Below are 7,390 nucleotides of genomic sequence, written 5' to 3'. Positions count from 1 at the left end.
ACACAAGAACAATTCACTGATCATTGCGTGACAGCATTGTCACGCAATGATCAGTGTGATTGATTGTGTGAATGATTTGTGACTGAATGTTTACCAAAGTCTTGTTGACTTTGGTAGACATTCAGTCACAAATGGTGCACAGCCGCGCGCATTCGCAGTATTTTCATATTTTTTTTTTTTTTTTTTACAGCCAAATTCGTTGTTGCGCGACCTCTGCGAATCCAAAATCCTTGTCTCGTTGGGGAATAGCGCGTAGTCAGACACAAGCTTTTGGGGACGGTTTGTCTTGTTTTGATTGTTTGGTTTGATTGACTAAGTTATCCTATACACAGGATGTAGCAAAGAGCGATATCATTAACAACCTAACCGCAAACCAGGTTCTCCTGATAATGAATACATGTACGCGCCTGAGACTAGTATGTTAAAAAAAGGCAAATCATGGCATGTGACCGTAGCGATTACCAAGAGTATGGATGCTATTGAGGTAATATATACGTAGTAAAAGCAAACTAGATTTTGACTTACTATCTACTTGTTGATAGATGGTGAGCAGCAAAAACACAAGCTTTCAAACAAAAGTATTGGTAGAAAAAGGATGCTTTGAAAAGCTAGGGGAGTATACTACGAGTAGTATTCTACGAGCAAAATAGTCAACACGGCGCTACGCCCCTCGTTGATTAGTTACTCATAGAAAACTCAACTCTTTATGTTAAAGATCGTGTAATATTTTATGTAACATCTCTGATAAGGTATATACATTTTACCTTGCTACCATGACAACGCCGCATTAACGAAGGAATTCTCAGAGCCCGTTGTACATAAATCTCATTTGGTTGTTATGATCGTAGCCTGTCGTTATATGGGGGGGGGGGGGGGCATATTACACGCACAGCACACCACAAAGAGAAACATGACAGAAACCAGCTGTAAACAAAATGTTCTGTCCATAAATTACAGTGTGACTAAAGTATGTATTATTTTTACTCTTCTGTTTCATACCACAACGTACATACGTGCATTTGAGGAATGTACACAAAACTAGTTTGCGGTTGCTTCAAGAATAAAGCACACCCTTGAAACCCTTGAAGCTGCCAAACCACACCTCACCAAAGCGTTCCTCGGGCTGTTATCATTCTGCCTACCATGCCCTGTCCCTGCCCTCCATTGGGGAGCGTGCAGGCATAAACGTAGCCAGGTATGATTTTAGTGACCCACAGGCGGGAAAGGATGTATGCGACAAGCGCACCGCTACAGTCAAGAGCCACATTCGGAGGTTCATCAACGAAGGGAACGACATAAAATGTGCAAAGGCGTGAAGGTTGCAATGGAGTCGTATGGTGTAATAAAAGGATGCCTGGCAGCGGTCGCTAAGGTCAACGAGGACAGCCAAACCATGAAAGCCCATAAAATATCCAGGCTCTTAACAACTTCTGCTTTGAGTCTAGAGATCTCCGAGCTTGGAAAGCCTACAATGTAGGGCCTGGTAAACGTTTTACGCCAGAGAAGCTAAGACGGTTCGGGCCAACCCAGGGTGCAACACGTCTAATTGTCTGTCTGCCATTTGGTAGACTGCAACAAACTGGCATTCTAAGATCATCAGTCCACAGGCAACCTCGTCAAGACCAACCACTGCCTACTCTCCTGTCCAGAAGATGGATGTATAAAGACATACCCGTCTTTTGAGAGTCTTCAAAACCACTTGGACACAGGAAAGCATCTGATACGACAAGAAAGAGAGTCTACTTACGACACACTATAAAGAAGAAGTGGGCATAAAACGACAAGGGAGATGACTGGTAGCTACTTGCATAGGGTAGTGCCAAGTGGAAACGTCGCCAAGATTGCACCATCTACGTCTAGCAGCCCTGTACGCCAAGCTGGTTGGGAGCTCAAGACAACCCATAAGGCAACAAGATGTCTGTGCAAAGATGCAATCAGCTCATGACGCAAGCAGCAAGAAACTGTTCAAAAAGGAAGGGAGCTTTCCGCAGATCAGATTGCTCGATATTTCAGCCGATTGTCCGTTCTTTATAGGAGTGGGCGACTGGCCATTGATCAGGCAAATCTGAGTCCCGACCAGGACAAAGAGGACTTTGTTCAAGACGCTGAACAAATGCAGACAAGACTCGAGATCCAGAGAGAGCTAGAGCTTTAAAGATACACAGCTATGTACTGTCTCAAAGACATTCACTCCTTGCTGTTTTAGTAGTTTATTCACTTTGTGTAGTGTCAGGCTGCTATTGAAATGAGTTATAACGTCATGAGTTACATGGCGCAGCTATATTACTGATTTTTGTCTAAAATTCCCAACTGGAATGGCATTGTTAGCATACCTTGTCCCTTTTTCTAGCTTTTTTAGGAAATTCAGTTTACTGACAAATCAAAGATGGTGCCAGCCTTTTTCTTGTCCATTCTTGATAATGTCACGACCCCCTGCAGCGCCCTAATATATGTAGATGTGGAGATATGCGTTGGCGTGTACGTCCGAACCGAAGGTTAAGGTAGTTATTGCCGTTATTATATTAATAGAAGAATAAGGTCGTGAACAACTTTTAAGTAAACAATTTGATCCCTGGTAACTGATATATCAGATGTTTTGCTTATATAGAACAAAATGGGATTTGACATTCCCCCATTATTGTTGTAACCATGGCAACCCAGTTCTTATTCAACTTATTCTTAACGTATAATTGTCAAACATATAAGCTGCGAATTGTTGCCAAAGAATCACAACCGCGTTTTTTATAAGAAATTCGAAATTTTCTACATACCATCATCAGTGAGTAGTAGGATGATTAAAATAATTACTGTTGGAAAAAAATATCAAGTCCCGAGAATTTTATTACGGATTTGTTAAGTTTAAAGATAACTTTGAGTGATGGTAAAAACAGTTTGTGAAAAGAAAGTTGCGCATTGGAGATATGTGACACTGAAATGGAGCTATTTTGCCCGACCAGCGAAACCATGCGTGGCATGGTAGACACGTGTAGCCCTTGATTGGCACCTGTCTCTCCAAATGATTTGAAACCTTGGTTGTAAACCAAGAAAGGATGGATCTTTACTCACATAAAACATTATGGAATTCCCTTGTAATCCGTGACCAGGAGTGGGGTCAACATTTCATACTTATTTCAGGCGATTTTCCCGAATTTATGGCCAAAAACCAGGGGGGTGGTCATAACTCCCCCCGGATTATTCCAAAATCTGAACCACTTCGGCAGTTTGAGTTGTTGGGTGGATACTTCAATCTGACCAAGTTTCATTGAAATCGGTGAGATGGCATGTATCACCCTTGCCTGGTCCACTCCTGGATACACTCTTAACAATTTAATGAATGTGTGCGTGAAACTCCCTCAAGAATAATAAACAATCGCAAATAGGAATCAAAATCGATCAACATTTCTAGAGGAACTTATGGCTCGCTAAGGGGAACTTGCGGGAAGTTCGAGTTAGCAGAGTTTTGTGTTCGAGATATCCGAGTTTTGTGTTCGAGATATCCGAGTAAAATGACCGAAAATACGAACTCAGTTTAAATTAGCAGGGTATTTAAGTTATCCTACTTCTGGTTAGTAGGGTTTTAGTGTATATAATAGATAAATGTATCTCCACTTCCTCTCTCTTTGATGGACAGGCTGGCTCATTCACACAAAAGACGTTTTTTGTTAGATTTAGTGCGTGTTCTAGGCTTTGTATTTCATTGGGTAAGAACATTTTGGTGCAATTTCTAAAGTTTTCAATCATTTCGGCCCCAAATCTGCTGTGCGGTTTGTCTGGAGATTGTTTGGCACGACTGTAATGATTGTATGTTTGACCCAATAAGATCTCTGTCACTAGAGATGACAAGGGGCCGACCGTACGCTAGCGAGGGCTGAAGACTGTTTATAGGTGGGAGGGGAAAACACGCCTCTTATAAGACTAATAAATCCACTGGAAAACCCCAATGGGAAGTGCATTTGATAGCAAAACACGCTGTATGAAATTAGGTGAAATTCATTTTTTCATTTCTACTCAATTCTGGAATCTTGGCGCTTAAACGAATGAAATGCGCGGCGCGTCTGAAGTGTACCAGTGGTTCACTTTACTCCGTTATTTGCTCCAGGCGAAGGTCTCGCGATGATAGAAAGCCTGGCTTTTTTAATCGAATCCAACTATTTTCTACGAGCTTCTGTCCCGTTCTTTGATGTCGCCGCCACTTTCCTCGGGCATTTTTTCCATCGAATACCAACCATCAAATGGATTGTTATTAGTGGCGGTCTACTCAACTATTACGCTTTGAAAGCTCACATCGGAGGCAATGTTTTAATTGCGCGCCACCTAGAAGTGGCGAACCCGCTTGATATATGACAATCATCAACGCGTTTGAAACACAGTTAAGCATACGCCTCACTCCTAAGGTATATGGCATGATTATACGCCTAACTCCTAAGATATAGAGCATGATTTTTCATACCAGAGAGCGTTAGGCTTTTTCGGATGCTTTTTTGGTGTTTATATAGCACGTCGGCTAGTGACAGTGACCTTTGCGATCGCGTTGCGCCCATGGGCTTTAACCGCTATCATTTGTTAATTGGCAAAGAGCAGTCGGCTGCTGAAATGACATATCTCCGAAGGCTGCCACGAATTGAATAAAGGAAAACGTCAGCGTGGAGGCGATTAGCTAAACTGTGTACCGACGAGTCCTGTGGCCCTGTGTTGAAGCCATTAGTAATGTTAGTATGATCGATTCGAGTGTGAATCTTGGTGTTTTTGAAGAAATAAGAAGAAATCTTTTCATCCACACACTGTTTTAGATATTCTAGAGCATGGTTACTCTAGCTTTCGTGGGAGTAAATTTCTGGAATTAGTATTACTCTCATGCTCTTTTACACTAATTGCTTTTTCCGCACCACCAGAAATGAGAGTCCGGGGTTAGGCCGCTTCACAGTGTACTTCTTAAGTGCCGACCGAGTGCTTTTGGCCAGTAATGGTGCTGGTTTGGTGAGCGTTACGGGGGTATACAGAGAGGTGGGACCAGACGAAGTAGGGGGGATAGGGTGGGATGGGGTCTGGCTATACTATAACACCACTTTATTACTGGCCAAGAATACGTTGGCGTTAGGCTGTTGGCGATATAAGGTTGATTTTGAAACACGGGGTCTAGGTTGAGATGCGACTTGCCGAGATGGAGAGGTACGGATTGGGTTACGGTGTGCTGTGTGGCAATCGAGAACAGCAGTGCTCAGTTTGTTCCTTCTCGCTTCGTGCACAGTAAACTCTTCACCTATCAGTCCTCTACTATAGCGACAGCTCAAGTGTCCTTTTTAAACGCAAAATGGATTTGAGAGCCTGTGAATAGACAATCGGCTATAACCGTGTGGGGATTTCCGTGTTTTACGGTGTTGAATTTGCATTGCTTGGTAATGAAAGCGCGCAAAATGGCAATAAAGTGCTCTAGTTCATATTAAGTTAGTCTCTGTCACTTTAATTTATCTACATTCCATTTTCTTTGGAATCTGTTAGGGGTAGTTTATCTTTTAAGCAGACAGTTTTATATCCGAAAGTGTTCACTTACGACAGAGTTGGCCGTCGCCATGGGAGGCAGACAGTGGGAGTGACATGGGGTGAGATAGGATGGGATTCGGCGGGTCAGGCTATAGTACTAGCAAACAAGAGTGGTCAACGATTGCTTTTGGCTGTTATCGATGTACGTCGGGGGATGAGCACGAGTGGATTATTTGTTCAGGAACCTGAAGGGGTGTAACAGTAACTAGAATTTTTCTTGATTCTAGGGCGCTAAACGGGATTTGAGTTTCCGGGCAAGGAATTTTATTCCCCAGGAACGGGAAAGGGATTTTTGGTAAACAGTAGATGGTGGAAGAGAAAAGCAGCCGGCTAAGCGTAGCCTGAGTATCAAGGCCCTCAGGGGAGGGGGGGGACTAAAAAAAAGCCTAAAAAAATACTCAGGCTAGCTAAGCGCGACTCAACCGCACCTTCCCTCCATCCCAGATCCACCTCCCCCCCCTCTCTTTTCAGGCCGCTGTTGTTAGGGTGCGAGACTGCTTGCTAGCATGCTCCGGCTAGTGTCTAAAGTGCTCATGAAAATGTAGATTCGATCGGGGAGAGACGCTAAAATAGTGAACATATGTGATTATATAAGATGAATTAAAAAAACGTAAGAATGCCGGTTTCCTCTCTATGGTCGTTTAGAAAAAAATAAATTATGATAGCACTCAAGCAGACACACATTGGCACCAGTCGGGCCAAGACGGGACTCTAGGTTTAGATCCCACATGGATTCGAGTCGAAGTCGCCCCCCAGTAGATTGAGGATGAAGTTTAACTGTGGCAAACCGGCCATGCCATGCTGACGAGTCCTACTAAGGACGAAACAGCTGTCCATGGTTGCCAAACTACACGGGTAATAAACGTGTGCTTGCGTCCCGCCTTGGCTCGATTAGTGTCCATGTGTGAATGCCAGTGAGCTTTAAAAGTTCCCTTAATGCATTATGATTTAGGAAATTATCCTTTCTCGTTACATAAACCAGCTCCTTGAGAAGCAGAGGGCAAAACTGCTACTTGGGTGAATCAGACCTTTACGACTTCTCAACCACTGAAAAGTTATCTTGTTGATACCATTATGAATTGCTTAGTAGATACTTATTTCTTGAATGAGAACAAAACCCGCGTGGTGAAGTAGGTTTCGAATCTCATTAACACCAAAAGCGTTTTAATCCAATTGTTATTGATTGTTATTCATTGGGGCATCCCGCTGATTTTGAACACACCTTAACTGTGCACTGAGCAACCGATGCCCTAAAACGGTAAACGTGTGTATAGCTATGTATAATTGAATTTGGGTAAACTGCCACCCTTTAAACAGGTCTGCTATAGTGTGGTAATCACGAACGGATGGCCAGGTCCAAGGCCTCGTTACAGTAATCGACCTCATTGTTACCGGTGTCCCACACAACAACCCGGCAAATATTCAACAAAAGGACTTAATATTTGAATTTACCGGTGGTTGTTTGTTAACTTGAAGTGATTGTTGAACTTTTCCTGTGAATGTTCCCGGTTCCCTGTTGATCGTTACAATTCTATTCGCATTAGAATAAGACAGACCCTTACCGTATTCTTACAAAGTCTTGTCAGTCCTGTTTTCAGTGTGCCATAGTTCGTCTTCATCTCACCTCGACTCCTTGCGTGGTAACAGCGATGCAAATATGGAGGATTCTCCTGGCGCTCTCTTTTTGTGAAATATAATGGATTAAGAGCTTTATACGGTACTTATGTAGCAGTTAAATCATTAAATAACATTTGATACACCACAATTCCTCCTTTCGAATATTAGACATGTCTTTGGAGTGCATATTTTGATATTTTCTTTTATTTGAACATTGATCAACCAACAGAGT

The sequence above is a fragment of the Nematostella vectensis genome, chromosome 2, assembly GCF_932526225.1.
Source record: "Nematostella vectensis chromosome 2, jaNemVect1.1, whole genome shotgun sequence".
Lineage (NCBI taxonomy): Eukaryota > Metazoa > Cnidaria > Anthozoa > Actiniaria > Edwardsiidae > Nematostella > Nematostella vectensis.
The sequence above is the reverse complement of the archived record's forward strand: the minus strand, read 5'-3'. Positions refer to the sequence as shown.